The sequence below is a fragment of the Dipodomys ordii genome, unplaced genomic scaffold (genome assembly GCF_000151885.1).
Source record: "Dipodomys ordii isolate 6190 unplaced genomic scaffold, Dord_2.0 Scaffold25, whole genome shotgun sequence".
NCBI lineage: Eukaryota > Metazoa > Chordata > Mammalia > Rodentia > Heteromyidae > Dipodomys > Dipodomys ordii.
The window spans coordinates 10291721-10311525 of record NW_012267241.1 but is presented as its reverse complement, the minus strand read 5'-3'; the positions used below and the strand labels follow the sequence as shown (position 1 = coordinate 10311525).

Sequence of the window (19805 nt, the reverse complement as noted above, 5' to 3'; positions counted from 1 at the left end):
TTTCAGTAGATGAAAGATAAACTATGGATAAGCTATGCATGGTACCCAGAGAATGGAATATTCTCTACCACTGGAAAGAAATGTGTTTGATAATGTAGCACATTATGTGTGAAAGACAAGGCAAAATCTTAGATGCACTTTACTAAATCAAAGGAGTGATTCTGCTAAAGCTCTAAATGTTTATGATTCTAACTGTGCCTAGAGTTGTGGTAGAAGAAGGGTCGACTAGGACAAGTCTCTTCAGGACAGTGCAACTAGAATTAATAATACAATGATGGCGGGCATATCAGTCTTCATTGTGTTAGAACCTGTGAGCTATCCCATGTCTAGAGTGAGTAAACGATGGGCTTTTAGCTGTAAGAACATGTCAATGGATCTCTACTTGTTTAAGAAGACAACAGTCACATGCTGGTGAGTGATAGGAAAGGGAGGCCATGTGCTGTGAACCTGTGGGGACATGGCCTATTTGGGAACTCTCTTTACTTTTACTCAGTCTTGCTTTAAATGCAAAATCTATTTGAAGGGGATGAAAGAAGATGAAAGGCCATGGAATTCTGTTGACATTAAAAGGCTGGCTTTCTGTGTGGCAGAAAGTAAAGACTTTTTCGACTAGTCCCCAAACTAGTTAACTACAAATGCTTTTTTGCCATTAAGCTCAGATATTTAAAAATATTGAAGATGTAAAGGGAATTAAGATATAACAGCACAACTTATCATCAGGGCATGTATTTGTAAAAATATTTCTTTCACCTTTTAAATTTAAAACAATTCCTATTAGCCAGGTTGATACTGCATCTCTATAATCCCAGCACCTTGAAGACTAAGGAATACGGAGTGTTCTGTTCCAGGTCAGCCTGGGCTCTGTAATAACAAGAAATTCAAATTGAAACAGAAAATTTGCCAAGGACAAAACAGTCATTTCCTTACTCTGCTTTTAGCAAATAAAGACTCTCATCATAAAATAAACTGGCAAATATAAAGATAAAAAGTATATTTAAAAAATACAAAGCTCTCAAGGCCTGGCAATTGCTACAGTCATGTGAACAATGGGCCTTTAACATAAAACAGCAGAAACTGCATTAGAAAAATGTGGTCCTGAGAGAGTAAAGGTGCACAGGCAATGACAGGAAGGACTAGAAAAACACCTGCTCAGTTGTAAATAGGCAGGGCAAGGAGCCTTGCTTGATAGATTTGGCTTTTGGCTGAGGGGAGAAGTTTCAAGGGGAACTGATCTTGCAAGGAGGCCTCTGATTGAAAGAATGTGCATTCCAAAGACCACAGACTACCTATATTACAAAACAGCCTGCCGCCATTGATTCATGCCTATAATCCTAGCTACTCAGAGTCTCAGATCAGAGAATCCCATTTAAAAGACAGCCTAGGTACGAAAGCCCATGACACTCTTATCTTCAATTAACTACCAAAAAAAAGCTGGAAGTAGAACTGTGGCTCAAGTGACAGAGAGCTAACTTTAAGCAAAGAAGCTTGGGGGCATCACTCAGACCCTGAGTTCAGGCCCCAGGAGCAGTTATCAATAATAATAATAATAATAATAATAAGCAGCCAGATAGGAAGACAGATCACTTTTAAAGAATAGCTGCTTGTCGGGCAGCAAACTATGAAGTCAAAAGGTAGTACAATAATAGTATCAGGGCTAGGAAGGTGGCTCAGTGGTAGAGTGCTTCCCTTGCATGCATGAGGCCCTGGGTTCAATTCCTCAGTACCAGATAAGCAGAAAAAGCCGGAAGTGGTGCTGTGGCTCAAAGTGGTAGAGTGCTAGCCTTGAGCTGAAGAGCTGAGGGACAGTGCCCAGGCCTAGAGTTCAGGCCCCATGACTGACAAAAAAATAAAATAAAAAATAACATCATGATGTTCCATGTAGATTTGAGTATTGAGTGCATTCTTATGTATAAATGAGAATATTTTCAGACAAACAAAAACATAAACATTTATCACTCTTAGTAGAGAATTAAAGCAAGTACATTAGATTCACAGGAAACCATATGATATTCAAATTATAACTATATTTATTTGTAAAATATTATAGATTTTTAGTGCTTTCTCCAAGGTACATTGTAATCAATGATCACATTTTTTTAGTGAGTCTATAATCAGTATTATTATCTCTGATTATTTAGAGGAAAGTAAAACATGAACCGTTAAAAAGTAATTTTCTGAAACTAAGAGTTTTTCTCTGGCATCTGGGAGATTGCTTCTATTTATTTGTATTAAAATGATTCATTTTATGTTGTTCATATTTTTGGTGCATTCATGTGTGCAATTCTTTTGAATATATAAATAGAATAGAATTTCTTGGTTATATAATTTATGTTTACATTACACTATTTTCAATATTATGAAATAGCCACATACTTCTAGAAGGCTAAGCATGCTTAAAGAATGAGTTTGTCACTTAAATGCTCTTAATTTTTACAATGCACATTGAGTTCTGTTGCACTTGATTCTGTAAGACCATCAGTGTGTGTTAAAATAATGTGTTGAGTACTAAGTATATACTCCAGACTATTGGAACCTTGTATGTGCAATATCTCTTAATCTTCAATGTTCACTATTCTCAACTCACAGGTAATAAAGCTGAGACTCAGAAAAACTAGTATTTCCCCCATGATCACGTACCTAGTAAACAGAAAAAGATAAATAATGAATGTAGCATAGCCTGGGGACCATTGCAGTAATCAAGGGTATCTCAAAAAGAGACATTAGCCTAACTAAATGCAGAAGGGCACATGTGAATCACAATGTTTATAAAGTACTAACTGTGTTAATATAGATCATGTTGTAATAAATAAACCTCAGCTCTTCTAGCTTATATGAAAGAGGAATCAATTTCCCCCTCCTCTAACAGTCCAGCGATCCACAGCCGACACAGTAGTGCTACCATCTGGAACTGGTGGCTGCCAAGACTTTTCAGACATTGCTATTTCCCAGCCAGAAGTAAAATGGAAGAGAACACACAGGAGTTAAGTGGCTTGCATCACTCTCACTTATGGACTGTTGGTCCCAAAGGAATCTCATAACCACACCTAGAAGCAAAACACCAAAAACCATGATCAGAAATCTGCTCACTGGCAGTCTTGTATTCAGTTGAAAGGCAGAAATTTCCATGATTGAAAAGATGGACCAATGACAACTAGAAGGCTCTAACTTATTTACTCGAAATGTCTGAAACAATAAAAACAGATACCCAGGACGTATGCCAAGGTCTAGGAAGAAATGATTAGCAAAGTAGGTTGAAATCTTGTAGAGAGGGAGGCTTGAGTTCCTATCCAAAAATAAAAAAGAATGCCCTAACATCAGAGAGCCTGAAGAGCCTTTGAATAATAATTAACTGTAAAACATCAGAGTAAAATAAGCAGACTATAAATGTAGCCCTATAAGTTTATACAAATGTACCCAAATTCAGCTGTTCAGATAAGGACCAACCATATGAATAGACAGAAGAGCAGGACTCTCCACAAACTCCCTTGGGCCTTTTCTTCATCACTACCCCTGTTCACCTCCCCAAAAGAAACCATCACCTTTCCTCTCAACATAGGCTGGCATTACCTATATATTATACTATTATTTCACCTCTCTCTGACATCCTGAAAATATCCTTGCTCTGTATCAAGAGGAAAATGAAATAGAAGTGTTAGACAATTTGCTTAAAGTGACATAGCTAAGAAGTTAGAGAACAAAATTCTGGAGTCTGTTTTCTGCCTGAATACTCGCCATCTTCTTAGACATTGACAGAGCCCCAAATGCATAAAAAACCCTAACAAATAGGCCCTGGGATATGGACAGCCCCATCTATCATGAATGTTCTAAGCCCAGAAAGGAGACTGAAACACAGCAATGGGTGATAAGGAAAAAAAGACCACTAAAAATACCTCCCGTCTGTTCCCTTACCTCTCCTTCACTTGCATGTCCCAGCCACTACTGGAAAACTTCCATTATCTTTAGTTTTCTCCCCACATACAAACTGTCACTCTTCCAAGTCATGCTCCACCCAAAGCCAGATGATCTTTTAAAGTTATGAAACAGTTCATGGAACTCTTCTTAAAAACATTCTGTAGATTCCCACTGCACAAGAGATACCTCATCCGACCTCTGAAAGTCTGGCAAAAGCTGTCCTCCATCACCACCACCACACACTATTTCTTCTTCTCACAGTAAAAATTACTCTCCTTTCCCTCACTAACATCTGAATGTATCCTTCCAAAAATGGGAAGGTTGCCAACATGGTGGGAATAAGAGATGGGACATTGTCTGTGCAGTGGTGTCTCACATCTCTAAGCCAAGCTACCTAGGAGGAGATTGAGAGAATCATAGTTCAAGGCCAGCCCAGGAAAAACTTTCATGAAGCATCATCTCAACAGAAAAAAAAGAGCTTGCCATATTCTATGCGTGCTTGCTATTCCAGCAAATGTGGAAGCATAAATAGGAGGATCATGGTCCAGGCTGATTTGGGTAAAAATGAGACACTATTTCAAAAAAAAAATAATCAGAGCAAAAAAGGGCTGAGGGTGTGTCTCAAGCGGTAAAACATGTGCTGAGCTAGTGCAATGCTGTAAATTCAAACTCTACTACCCCAAGAAATTAAGAAAAGAAAGAAGGGAGAGGAGAAGAGGGAGGGAAGGAGGGGAATGGGGTCTTTTAAGAAGGAGTTAGGCAAGAGAGGGACTCTTTTCATGAGCCAGCTTAAATGCATTTATAAAGCTTCTATTAGAGGAAGCTTGTCCCCTTTCCTTTGCTCTTCTATCTTCCTCCATGGAAGAACTTAGTGTTCCCCACATCTGGAGAACACAGTCTTCATGAGACACTAAGTACCAGTTCTTTAATCTTGGACTTCTAGACTCTAATAGTGTGGGAAACAAATTGTTATTCTTTATATATTGTTGTTTCTGTGGCATTCTGTTAGTACAAATGGACTAAATGCCACCATGGGGATTTTGTTCTCCTCTCTGCTGGAGTTGTTCTCAATTCAGCACATATATGCTGGGATTTTTCTCATCCTCCATCTTAAAATTTTACACAGAATTTTATCTATCTAGAACCGTAGTTTCAATATGTAGCTGCAAATGTGTTCATTTCTCATTCAGGTTTTATGCTAATACCTGACATGTGCATGATACCAATAAGAAAAGCTTAAAAAATGATTACAGGAACCAATGCAGGGATCGCATGTTTCTTGGATAGCTCAAGGTACAGTCAGGTTGTGGAATAAGATATGAAATACAGGAAGAAAAGTAAGTTTGAGCTTAAAAATATGATTCAGTAATGGACAAATTAATTTGATAAATGTGCAGGAACAATATGTAGAATAGATTAATTTGATATATGTTCAGGAACAATATGTAGAATTATCCATTGGGTTGCTTAGAAACAGAGGTCTAAAGCTCAAAACCTGCAAAGGGTAAAAGGAATTTAGAGAACCAGATAAAAGACTGAAGATGAAACAACAAATATAGATAAGAACAAGAAAATATGCAGGAGGTCTGGATGTGATACTAATACACGACATTGAGGGAGCTAACATGGTAGATTAGAAGCAAATAGATTTTCTGGGATTCTCTGGCCATTTGAAATCAGAACAGTTTCCCTAGGGAAGTGGGTACCTGGAGGAACCAATGAAATTCAATATTGGACAGCTAGTATTTGGAGAGACCCAGAGACTGGTTACAGCAACAGCCAGCCAGGAATCAGCAAATCAGCTCTGACCTCAGAGCAGGTCAGAAGCATGGCATACTGAAGAGAATGTGAGAGACAGCTTCAGAGGGCAAAAGTGGGAGAGGAAAGGACAGAGAACAAAGAAGTGGTTCTGAACTTAGTGGATCTATAAGCTCCATAGTGGCAGGACATCTGAGAAATGCTACATTTCTCAATCTAAAAGTGTGGTGTCATCTTTTTTTTATTGTGAAAATACTGTACAGAGGGGTTACAAGTCCATGAGCAAGGTAATGAGTACATTTCTTATCAAGCATTGTTGCCTCCTCCTTTGATTTTTTTCCCCTACCATCCCTTCCCTCCCATCTCCACAATTACAAACCCCTCCCACCCTGCCTAAATTGTAAAGTTCATTTTTCCACATAGCATCTTGTACATCTCATTGTTGCAATGGGTCAACCTGTATCCCTATTTAAACAATTTTTCTCTTCCCCTCCCCAAATTATACCAACATCAATTTGGAAAGTAGTATGAGCTTACTCAAAAGACTCCACATAGAGCTCCCCTATGACCCAGCAATCCCACTTTTGGACATTTACCCAAATGATCACAAACAAGACCATACTAAAGCTACCAGCACAACTATATTTATTGCAGCATTATTTACCATAACTAAGATATGGAACCAACCCAGATGTCCCTCAGTAGATGAATGGATCAAGAAAATGTGGTATATATACACAATGGAATTCTAATCTTCCATCAGAAAGAATGACATCACCCCCATTTGTTAGGAAATGGAAAAAAATTCTATTAAGTGAAGTAAGCCAGGCCCAAAGAAAAATAGGTCCCATGGTTTCCCTTATTTGCAATAACTAGTATATGTCTGAGACAAGCAGAAAAGGTCAGATAAGATGATGCTAAGCGAAATGAATCCCAAGAAAAGGACACAAGTGGTTTTTTCTTTCTTGCTATTGTTTCTAACGTATTTATAAGGTACCATGTGATTTTTGTTGCTTTGTATGTGGTGTCATCTTGAGAAGGTAATGCCCAAACTTGCTGTTTAGGGATTGCTGTATTTTCTCTTTACTGGAAGTTAGAATGAAGACTGCTATACTCTCCTGGCCAGCATCTGCACTGTGGTCCAGTATGGCCCAGGCAGAGCATTACTGATGATAGCACATGTAGAACACACACACATACACCCCTAGTAAGAATCTGCATTCCTTTTACAGTTTGCTGCTCAGGAGATCAGTAAAACAAATAGCCAGAAGACAGAGTCAGGCATATATGATTGTATACAAGAATGAGTCTTGACACACAAGTCATGGGTGGTAGAAAGTCTGGGTTTTGCCCTACCCACCTTTTCACCCAATACAGTTTGTTTTCCTGCTCTCCATGTGACTACCAAGCTCAGGGAACTGCTATTATTCTACAGAACCTGCCCCTTGTTATCCCTCCCTGACTCTGATGCAGACCTTAACTGATCACAGAGCACTGTACCCAGGAGGCCACACATGGAAAATAGCCTCTGAGAGAATCCATGGGTAAAGGGAGATCTGTGCTCAGAAAGCTGAGCACCAAGAATTGGAGGAGGAACTACTCCTTTCTTCAAAAAGAAAGAAAGACTGAGTCTCTCTTTTTCAATTCTTTTCCAGTTTTCATTCTTCCATCTCTCTTATACAATGCCATTGCTCTCTCTCTACTTTTTTTATTTAGCCTTCCCTATATTTGATGGTTTATTCTACCTCATTTTTAAGATATGCTTATATTTTATGTCCCTCCTAATAATTGATCTGTATTTTTACACAGTGGTATTGGGTTTCTACTTCCAGAAGGGAAGAAAAAAATGAAGGAAGGACGAGATGGGAGGGAGAAATGAGAAAGAAATAAAGAATGAGAAATAGGAACAAAGGTTTGGAGAGTGAGGAAGGGAAAGGGAAAGAGAAAGGGAAGGTAGACTGAGATTCCAAGAAGAACTTCAAATGCTCAAAGGACCATACTTGGGGGCTCATGCCTACAATCCAGCTACTCAGAAAGCTGAGATCTGAAGATTTCAGTTCAATGCCAACCCAATCAGGAAAGTCTGTGAGGCTCTTATCTCCAATGAACTTCCAAACAGTAGGAAACTGGGCTGTGGCTCAAGTGGTAGAGTACTAGCCTTGAACCAAAAAGCTTAGGAACAGCACCCAGGCTCTGAGTTCAATCCTCAAAACCTGGAAATTTAAAAAAAAACTGTCAAAGATTATTCCTAAGTACAGGAGATATTTTCAAAGAAAATAGTAAGTTTTATCAAGAGATTCGGATTCTTAACAGAGATTAAGCCAAAGCAGGGTCACCGGGGGTTCACGCCTGTATTCCTAGCTACTCAGGAGGCTGAGATCTGAGGATCACCGTTCAAATCCAGCCCAGGCAGGAAAGTTCCTGAGACTCTTATCTCCAATTAATCACCAGAAAACGGGAAATGGCTCTGTGACTTAAGTGGTAGTGCCCTAGCCTTCAGCTGAAGAACTGTGGAACATCATCCAGGCCCAGAGTTCAAGACCCACAACCAACAAAAAAGAGAGAGCGATTAAGCAAGATGACAAATGAAATCTGCAAGATTTAGGTTTTTGTTTTTAGGAAACCTTAGTGTGCCTTGGAAGAATTACCAACATAAGAGACTAAGATGTGGCAGATAGAATATTTCAAGATCATAGTTTTCCTAGGACCTGGATTATACCTGTGTTTTTATTTTATTTTATTTTATTTTATTTTATTTTATTTGCACTAGGGCTTGACCTCAGGGCCTCCTACTCTTATTTGGAACCATACCGCTTAAGCCACACATTCAATCAGGAATTCTGTTGGTTATTGGAGATAAAATCTGCCCAGTTTGGCTTCAAATCTCAATCCTTTAGTTTTCAGCTGCCTGAGTAGCTAGGATCACAGGCATGAACCAACCATCAGTGCCTGGCTTATGCCAAAACTATCTAATGGTTTTGAAGACTTCAGAACAATGAAAGTGTGACAAACCAAGGTTGTTAAGTCCTCTACTTGTTATCAACTTTGGGAAAGAGACAATCTGTGTTGCTAATATTTTTCTAAAGCTGTAGATTCAGGGTTAAAAAGGCTCATCTAATCAGACTTTCTGGAATTGAAGATTGTCAGAGCAAAAGCTACCGGGGTGATTTCACAAAAGGAAAGCTGAACTACATATACATTAAACAGAAAAGAGATTTGAGAAACAAAAGTGATTGTGACCAAGGACAGTTCACAAAATCTGTAGGGTATAGCTGGTAATTCAAGATCACAGATGTTCTGACTTGCTCTAAGCAGAGTTCTTTTTTGCTAACATCATTTGTCAGCAGAGATGCACCCAAGCACTAAATCTTGAACCTTAACTGTTAGTAGGCCACAAAATTTAATTTATGCCCCACCTCACCCCAGGGTTCAAAGACAGAACCATATTGACACAACCCTTATGGAAATGCCTAAAACCCATCTCAAACAGAAATGGAACAGAGCCCAGCAAAGAAATGTTTTTTTGGTTTTTTTTTGTTTTTAGCATTTCATTTCATGGAAACAAAACAGGTAAGGTGTGTGCATCTGAAAGAAAACAACATTCTTTTTCTGTGATGTGCTCAGGGTTTTCTGGCCTGTAACTGCCCCAACATTTCAAAAAATAGTTATTTGTTTGGTGCTTAGCAGGGAGCAGAAATCTTAAAACTTATGAAAGGAAACCAGGAAATCCATGCATCTTCTAGGAAGAAAAGAAGGGAAAGAGAGAAAGGGAGGGAAGGAGGGAGAAACAATAGAATGGAGGGAGAGGAGGACTCAGGAAGAGCTAGAAGAAAGAAAGGAGAGAGGAAGAGATGGAAGGAGGGAGTAACTAAGTGAGGGAGGGAGAAGAGGGAAGGAGATAAGCACTTTCAAAATGTCATCCTTGTATGATTAAACTGGGTCTATGACCGCGTCCTCTTAAACTGTTAATAGAGGAGGCTTGCCTAAAAAGGACTTTTTTCCATCCTAATCTAGACCATTTATTGTGGAAGGCGCTGAGGTATAAAATTCTTTGTAAAATTTCTTTATTCAAAAAGCAGAATAATGAAAGGCATGGTGTAGAAACCCTGGAAAATTCTGGAAGCCTTCCCTCCCTCTCATTTCCTGTTTGTTGGAGGCTAGCAGTGGCAGCTGAAAGAGTCTCACTGGGACAAAAAAAAAAGTGGGCTCAAGTTGTTGCTTCTACTAAAGCAGTAGATACTGCTGCTGCCTGTAGAGGTGAGTCTGCCCCGGCGGTCGCCATAGCAACGCCAGAGGAGGTGGCTGGAAAAGAAGAGCCCATCCACTGGCTCTGTCCTGGCCTCTGGGGACCTCCATGGTGCTTGGCACTCCAGGCGGCTAGCTCTGGGCTCCAGTACCCACAAGAGGGAGCTGCACTGCAGTCTCTCCACCGGACTCAAACATCCTCGTTGTCATAGCAACAGCCTGGGAGGAAGCCCAAGGCCCTTTTGTGTTGTTTCTAAGCCCACAGCATCTAGACCTTTGGGGCCCTCAGAGAAGCAGGAGGGATGGAGGCCCTGTTGGACCAGGGTCTTGCTGGATAAAGTAGCACACAGGCTCCACCTCCCAGGGAACCTAGGCGCTCTGAGGCCCGCATGGCCTGCGCCTTTGCTCCTTGCCCTTCCTGAACAGGACCTAGGAAACACCTTTATGCTGAGGTGATGTATGTGACCTTTTCAACAGAACCACCCCCACCCTCCCCAATCTCCCAGAGAAATGTGCATGCCACTCCCATCTATACTCCTTCAACATAGCCAAAGCCACCTCCCAGGACTCCCCAACTGGCTTCCATCCAGCTCTTCTTTCCTTTGATGCCTCTTGCTGGAAACAGCGCCCTCTCCAAACGCCTTGATTTCTGTTATTCCCAAGACTGAGAATGACTACAAAGTACTCTTCCTCTTCTCTGCTCTTCCATGGTATTAGGGAGGAAGAAGTGTCTCTCTCTCTCTCTCTCTCTCTCTCTCTCTCTCACACACACACACACACACACACACACACACACACACACACACACTGTACACACATTGTGGCACGGAGAAGATGCTTCCTCACTGGGACCTGGATTCTGCTTCCCTCAGACCTCCCAGGAACCCAGGACTCGGGTAGGGCCATGCCAGCTGGCCACTCTCCATCCCAGCCAGAAAAATCAAGTGCCCAGCACAGACCCCCCGAAAGGACAATTCAGAACTGCACACAAAACGAATTTTATTCAGCATCTAAAAGAATTGAATGGTGTTTATTTACTGGAGCAAAAGAGCCCAGATGGCGAAGGGTGTCTTTTCTGGCAGATACCTCAGCGTGGCTGTGGCCTTGCTTACAAACGCATCCAAAGGTGCCACGAATTGGAAAAGAAATGAACACTATTGTCTAGCTGAAGACAGAAAGCCAAATAAGTGACTTTTCAGATATCAACTGAAAATTTTGAGGGCATTTTTGAGGGCATAGTACATGGTAGGGATCTGTTTCTTTCAGGAGTAATAATATTGTTGTAACCATGCCTTTCCTCAGTAATTTTTTTGTGATTATTAATATAATCCTTATGTTAAATTAATAAATTGTGCACTGTTAGTGCATTCCTAAATATGTATTGGATATTAATTTCCAAAGATATAAAACAGTGCTTGATGAACTAGAGGAAATGCATAGAAAAACAAAATTTGAACTCAAAATGTGTATAAATAGGGTGCTTCTGAAATTTTAGTGGTTTCTTAAACTTGTACAAAGCCTTTTGGATACTACAGTATAAGACTTTTAAGGATTTAAAAATTAGACACAGTTTTTAATTACAAACTGAAGTGTTCCTCGATTGTTAATTTAGGTATGTTCATCTGCCTTTGTACCAAAAAATATTTAACTTTGTGGTCATTTCATAAAATGATTTTCCTATAGAATTGACTTTTTATGCCATGCCATAAGTGGCCATCGATTAAAACAAAATGTATCTTTAATTTATTCACCTTCTGAACTGTCAGAGCTTTTGTATCGGCAGATGTCTTCCTACAGTCTCCCCAGGATATTAAACATGCCTTCAATTGCCACATTTGCTCTTTATTGACCCTATTGGATAAACTCAAGCCTATATTTCAAGTGGGAGATAGATCAACTGTAAGCCCTGGAATGGGAGAACTGAAGTTTAATATATCACTTTATGTCCTCAGGATCTCATGGCAAAAGGCAGACAATCAGAACACTTGATGTGGAAGTGTGCATAAGTTTAATAGAAGAGGAAGGTAAATAGAAAGGCTTTTAGTCTTCTAAAATGCTGCTTTCACCAATTGAAAAGCTTAGCCTGGATTTCAACACCCCCCCCACCCTGTATCTCAGCCAATCAGGCATATTTTCAGTTAAGTCTCAGTGTTTACATACAAAAAAATCTTGGTTTCAAAGCACAAGATAGGCTGGGGCATTAAAATATACAACAGAGCAGAATCATAAAATCTTTCAAATTGAATCATCTTCTGATCATTTAATGTCAGTGATATTAGAACTGAACGGATTAGAAAAAAAGAGATATTTGTTGAAAAATCATTTAAAGGATCTGAAAGATACCATGTGTGCAATACGTAAATTTTATTAATATTTGAAGTCTGTAGAGCATAGACTCAAAGGTGATTTCTTTTTAATATTCTGCTCTACTCTTTAAGAAATCTACAACAAGCATCTGACTGCTCATAATAAATATTTATCATTTTCAAAACACTGTAAAATCATGGCACATATTTCTTTATTTTAATCTACCACTTGTGACTGAGACCATATTTTTCAATATTTTATTACATTTTAAGTTGTATTATGTAATAGAAAAAGCTAATTGAATGATAATTTCTCAAGTGATGTTTACAAACTGGAGAAACTATATGCAAATATCTGGTTTCCTCAATAAGCAATAACAAAAACATTACATTTTAAAAACAATTAATGGTATTATAAAATTGTCAAATTTCCAAAGCATCATCTGATGGGAAGCTGACAGTTTTGTCCACTGTATTACAAGAATATAAACATAGCATATTTATCTGAGCTGATGAGTACCAAAAAATTTCTAAGTTCAAGTATCTGATTTAAAAAAATTAATAATATAAGGAAGATGACATAAAATTAGCCAGTTTGTAACTTCCACTTCAGTTGGACATGTCACTTTTAAAGGACCTTGTGCTTGGACAGACACTTGTCAGAGCAGAACAAGGGAAAATGGAAATATCTTGTATTGTGCAAAAGGTGGATTACATAAAACATTTTCTTCACATTCCCTTAAAGACATTCATTTGAATCTGATCTGATGATAAATACCAATGTTTGCAATCCAGACCATTAGTACAATGAGAAATATTAATTAAGCTCACAGGTCCACAATAATCAAGCTGTTATTGCAACATATATATAATATTTACTTAATATTTAAAATTCTTTGATCTCTTACATTTCCATCATATTTGGTGATAAAGTACAGATTCTAAACATTTTTCAAATCTACTAGGAGTTGCCTGTATGTCTTGCTTGGATTTTTATTCAATGTATTTGTTACTCCTCTATTTTTGGCCGTTTGGTGGAGTCATTTCATAGTATCCTAAAGAGCATTTGTCAAAAGAGGGTATGTTAGTACTTATTCAAATAGATAATAGATGATAAGGGAGGAGTAAGAGGAGAGAGAGACTGAGAGGAGAGGGAGAAGATGTCTTCCCAGCAAAAAATGTCTTTTAGAAGGAAAGAAATGATTCTAGATGGACACACATATCCAGAGATTTTTATTACGCAACTATCTTTAAATTTGTAACTGAACTAAATAATGTATTTGGAGATTCCCAGACACAGAAAAGTATGACAAAAATGGAATAAAAAGTAGCCAAGCTGAAAAGAAATACACTATTGTAAGCTTCGTGAACTATTCAAGTGGTAAATACCTATTGAAAGGAGACTTGTTGACAAGTTAAAACATATATTGTAAATCCTAAAGCAATTAGTGGTATTTAATTAATCCTTAAAATACTGAAAAATAAACACAAAGAAAAAAAACAAATGTTCAAATTTCATTAAAATTAACCATGTTAAATGTAAATGTTCTAGTAAACGTTTTTGTAATATGTAATATGCATTACAGATAAGTGATATATAAAACATATTAATAATCAGTATTACACAGGTTAATAAAATCCAACAGAAAGTCAATCACTAAAGGTAAATGTACTTTGTCATTAAAAGGTAAATATACTTTGTCAAATCACAAATAGCTTACAAGAATGAAAAACACTATTTTCCATGCCAGCACTATAGGATTGTTACCACTGGAATATAACACTAGATACATCCGTACGTCACTGTCGTTCACCATGTTATCAAATGGAAAATGTATAACCATGTTTATCTATATAACACAGAAAAAGCATGTGACAAAATCCAACATCCATTTGATCATAAAATTAAAACCTTCAGAAAAGTAGGAATTGAAGGGAACTTCCTTATCTCAATAAGTAACATTTCACTACAATATATATTTAATATATGCAAGTGGTAAAATACATATTCCTTAGTATGAATTGCCAAATCATTTGAATTTATTGAATTTATTTATTGAGAGGTTACCTTGAGAGGCTTTTTTCACTCATGCCTGGTACCCTATTATTTGAGCCACATCTCCACTTCTAGCTTTTTGCTAGTTACTTGGACATTGGTTTCATAGATTTTTCTGCTGACAATGACCGTCAGATCTCGAGCTCCTGTGTAACTAGGATTATAGGCCAGAGGCACCAGTACCCTGTTGGCCCTGTGAATTCTTACCAGACCTCTGTTGCATTCTACTCTCTAGTTATACAATTTATTTGTGTGTGTGTGTGTTACCTATTGTTTTTGATCCTCACATCCAACTTTCTAAGGATCCCTCTGAACATTCTACAGTTCCTCTGTTTTCCTTCTTCGCAGCTTTGAGTGGTGTCTACATTCCTTGGCTCATGGTCTCTTCTTCTATTAGCACTGTATAGCCACAGCCTTCTTTTTCCATTATAAAGTGTTAAAACTCTACCCTCTAATTCTTTTTTTCTTTTCTTCTTTATATATATAGAGAGAGAGACAGACAGACAGACAGAGACAGTGACAGAGACAGAGACACAGAGAGAGATTGTAAAGATACTGTACAGAGGTTACAGTTCACGATCAAGGTAATGAGTCCATTTCCTTTTGAGCATTGCTACCCCCTTTTTAGTTTTTTCCCCTACCATTCTTTTCTTCCCACCTCCCCAACTCCTCCCTACCCCCCACAAAAAAGTTGTAAAGTTCGTTTTCAACAGTGTCTTGTATATCTCATTGTTACAATGGGTCAACTTGTATACTTGTTTCAGCATTTTGTTATTTACCTTCCTCTCTTCAAATTAGAAAAATTTAGATACAAGATGCAAGGTACCAGAATCAAATAAAGTGAAAACAGGTTATATCATGGGGGAGAACATACAAAAGAAATGAAAAAATCACATAGTACATTATAAGTATATTAAAAACAACATCAACAAAGATAAAATCTCTTGTGTCCCTATCTTGGGGTTCATTTCACTTATCCATGCTCTAATTCTGTAGTCACATTTCCTTTGACGTAGACTGCCCTGCCTCCCTCCCAAAAGAACCCTTGCAATTACAAGATAATAAAAAGTCTAGTATATTCTCATTATCTCAAGATTCCAAACTGAATCATATCTTTAAAATCTTTTTTGCCATGTCTGGTAAAATACTCATAGATATTGAAGAGAAGGAGGATTATATCTTTTAGGAAGTCATTTTTCTGTCTAATACAATACTTAAATATTGTTGTTGAATAGGATCATAAGTTGTTATTTCTTTCTAACATTTCAAGCTAGTTTTAAGTATTCCCTATAGAAAAAAAGAGATTATCTTACTTAGAAAATAAAGTAAAATTAATTTTTTTCAACTATAAACTAGATGAAACACACAGTTTACATACTAAATAAGTATGGAAAGACAATGTCCAAGGTATTTCATCTCTAACTTTATGTAGGAGCCCATAAACTGTCCATAATCACTAATAAAAATACTGTTCATCGCCATAGCAACTACAATGGATATTAGTCTTGTTATATCTCCAGCTAGTATTCTAACCTATTAATCTAGTTTGAAATCTCTGAGCAGGTTATTAATTCAGGCACTGAATATGCTATTAAGAGAAAATGTCAAAACCAGATAGAGAATTAAGTATAAACATACCACATATCAGAAACATATATAACGTCAGTCAGATATTGTGCAATCAATACAAATCAGGAAGAATTTACAGAAAGAGTGAAGCTTTAACATCTTATGATAGAGAAAACAGAGGTTATTAATTATTTAGTCTACATTCCACTACACTATGCTAAAAACTAACCATTTCAGAATCACACTTGTTTATGAATATGATGGTACAATTTTATATCACCTGTTATTTAATTAATACAATATTAGTATTTCCTTATGATTTCAAGTACAGATTTTTCTCTGTCACTCTGAATAGGACACTCCTGGGCAGAAAATACATATTTTACTTAATACTCCAATATGTTCTATTCTAAAATTTAATGTGTATTTGTATACACCTGTGTCATTTTTCCAAAGACTTTTGGAAAACCTATTTGGTGGGTAAAGTTTCCCAAGAAATAACAAAAATGGTACACTCTTATCTTGGAACAGAGAATAAATATGTTACTAATTAACTATTGTGAAGCAGTTGAGATGCTTTGCGCCAGCAACTGGATCAACTCTCTCATTCCCACCACATTCAAAGAGGCAACAGAAAGTTCCAGAGGGTTTCAATCATATTCCATGTGTCCCTCAGAGAAACAATAACCAAGTATAATAAGGATTGTGGTTTTTGCTGGTAACTCCAATTACATTAACATAGGAAAACAACATAAGATAAATTGGACCTAGGTTAAGAGAAAGCTTAATCCCACTAATTTGTTGCTTCCTTTTCCTCAGGTAAATTTATGTGCATGGATATGTGTTTGAATACAATCATTTAACAAAAATCAGAAACTCTTGAGGATCAGTCAATATTCCCACAGGACTTCTACCAAGGAGCCCTGAACTAAGTCTCTTAGTTCTACATGGAAGCTCAATCAGAATTATACTTTCTGTCTTAAATACCAGGGAGGTTCTTTATTGTCTCTAACTGTTAAGCTTTTGGGTAGAAAAACCTCAATGTGATATCTCCCCATTGGATGAAGTACAATATGATTTTCTGCTATAGCATAAGAACTTTGAAAACAAGGGCAAGGGTTTACTCGTGATTACCACATCTATGTTAATCCCCAGCACTGAAATAGCAAACTAAATATTTGTAGATAACCATACTAATATATCAGCATATTGACTAACTCAATTTTGAATAATATAGTTTTAAATTCTAATTAAAATATGAAAGCAACTTAATACTTTTCCATTAGTTAACCCACTTCAGTCATTCATTCATAGAAGGATAAATGTTGTTTCCATGTTTTAATTATCATAAAGATTGCTTCAATGAACTTAGGGTAGCACAGGTATACTGTTACAATACTGAATTCTCCTTGTGTGGTTAGGAACATAAGTAGTATTGTTGGCATTCATCTTTTTAATTTTTTAAGGAACCTCCATATTGCTTTCCTCAATAAATGTTTAACTTTTGCCAATTTTATTGGCTAGGTATTTTTATCTTTTTAATTTTTTGGATTCTTATTTTTTAATTTAATTTTATTGTTACCATGATGTACAGAAGGATTACAATTACACATGTAAGACAGTACACACAATTCTTGTCGAACTTGCCAGGCAAGGAAATACATGCATGTAATCCCATCTAATAAGGAGGCACAAATTAGAAAGATTAAAGTTCTGATGCCTGTCCTGGCAAAAATAAATCAATAACGAGACGCCTTATAACAAAACAAGGGTAGTGTGCTAGTACATGCTATGGTCCTAGACCAGCTGCAGGCAAACTCTTACCTTAAAGAAAAAAAGTGAGAGAAAGGAGGAAGATGGCAGAGGAGAAGCTGGGGGCTAAACAAGCTCTCACGTAAAAGCTAGTTTTAGTGTTCTAGTGTAAAATCTAAGGCTAGAGAGTTATATAAACCGATGCTAAGGGAAATGAACTCTAAGATAGGAACAGAAGAGATTTAATTTTTCTTGCTGTACTATGTGAATTTTTGTTGTTATTTCTTTGTATGTTCTTCCCCCATGGTATAAACCCTGTTGTCATTGTATTTGATTCTGGTACCCTCCATCTTGTATATACATTTTTCTAATTTGGGGAGGAGAAGAGAAATAATAAAATGCTGAAATGAGGATACAGATTTACCCATTGTAACAAGGAGATGTGCAAGACACTATGTTGAAAACAAACTTTAAAACTTTGGTGGGTGGAGGGAGGAGTTGAGGAGGTGGGGAGGAAAAGATGGTGGGGGAAAAACAAAGGAGGTGGTAACAATGCTTGATAGGAAATGGATTCATTGCCTTGTTCATGTAACTGCAATCCCTCTGTACAGTATATTTATAATAAAAATGTATATTAAAAATAAAAAATAAATAAGCAAATAAGTAAACAAGTTAATGAATAATAAGATAAAAATGGATAATCATGAACAAGCAACTCAAAGGAATAAATAAGACTGACCACAAATATATGAAAAAAAGAAACAAGCAATTAAAGCCAAAAATAGTTGGGAGTGTGACTCAAGTGGTAAAATGTCTAAGAATTTTAAGGCCTTGATCTCTGAACCACAGTGCTGTAACACAGTAAGACCAAATGTTACTTTTGAACTAGAAATGAAAATAAGGAAATATTTTAAAAATACAGTTTCTAACTGTATGTGCCAAGTAAAATGTTGTTAAAATATGTGAAGAACAAAGGGTAACAAATGACTATCCTACTGTGGAACTCCATAGGTGTCCATGTCCCAGTCTATGTCCAAGTGACATAAATTCCCAAAAGGCAAATCTTTGTTAAACTCAGAGCATTTATAGTTGATGAATATTGAACCACGTATTTTATGACTGAGATTTTCTTAAGGACAAATGTTCTCTCAAGATGAGAGAATATATTCATCTTTTGCAATATGAATGATAATACCAATGTCAACTTCAACCATAATTGATACCTGAACAAGCAACCTCATAGGGCATAAAGAATAGCTAAATAGTCGAACACAACCAAAAAGAGTAGACAATGGTGACACATTCAGTGAGTACTGTCCTAACATTCACTGGTACCTCTGGAAAGAGCCAGGCTAACACTCAAAACTTTTAGCAGGAAGTTCAATCTAGGTATATGAAATTGACATTAATAAAAGTGGCAGAATAATGACCTCAAGAATTTGTCTTCCTGAAAGCTGTGAATAAACTGGCAAAAATTATCTGCCTCAACTTTTTCAAGACCCTAGATATTCATTTAAGCCTTATGAGATGTAGGCAGCATCTGTTCAAAAAAATAAAAACAGATGAGTCTTGGTAAGAACAAGGAGTTGGTGGTGTTTTAATTTGTTCTCTTACACCTCTTTACCAAGGCTACTGCAGCCTTGAAAATAATAGCCTATGTTCCTACACAGGCTGCCAGAGGGAAAGAATGCAGTTGGAGCTTTCTGAAATTCTCAGCCTCAAGAAAATACCACCTTGTCTTACCAATCTCTTTGGTCCTCGGAAGACTCCAACTGACAGGCTGTCTGTTCCTTCCTGGTCTTAGAATTCACTCAACGGGAAAAAGTCTTCCCGCCCAGAATTATTTTGAAAAAAAAAATTGTTACAAGGATAGGTTTTATCACTAAAACTGCCTGAGGTAGTGGACAATTGTTGAGTCAAACAGTCAACGAAACAGAAATATTAAGTAGGAAAACTAAAGAATGAAATAGTCATACAGGTTTTAGAAGGTTCTGTTATGTTCCTAAGACGTGCAACAAGCCACACATGCAAAGACAGACAGACAGACAGATAGGTACACAGATACATACATACATACATACATATAAGCATATAACCTCAGGAAAAAGCCTAAGAAGGGGCCTAGTCCTCATCTATACTGATTTTAAAGCTTTGCACAATCAGGAACTACAGATTAGTCAAAACTTGTGCTAAAAGTCAAGAATTGT

General features: G+C 37.2%; 1 protein-coding gene across 6 annotated transcripts in view; it reads right to left on the bottom strand.

Annotated features, from left to right (window-relative positions):
• Window positions 1-19805, bottom strand: part of Nol4 (nucleolar protein 4) — a 275830-nt gene that overhangs the window by 215426 nt on the left and 40599 nt on the right. For 2 of the 6 annotated variants that reach the window (XM_013014855.1, XM_013014856.1), the window contains exons 1-2: window positions 3067-3072; window positions 1445-1449 (exon numbers count right to left, since the gene is read on the bottom strand). The exons of 3 other annotated variants lie outside the window; for them this stretch is intronic. The gene's annotated coding sequence lies outside the window, so the exon portion shown is untranslated. Of the gene's footprint in view, window positions 1-1444; window positions 1450-3066; window positions 3079-19805 lie in introns of those variants that run through there. One more of the 6 variants, XM_013014857.1, reaches the window with a different exon arrangement.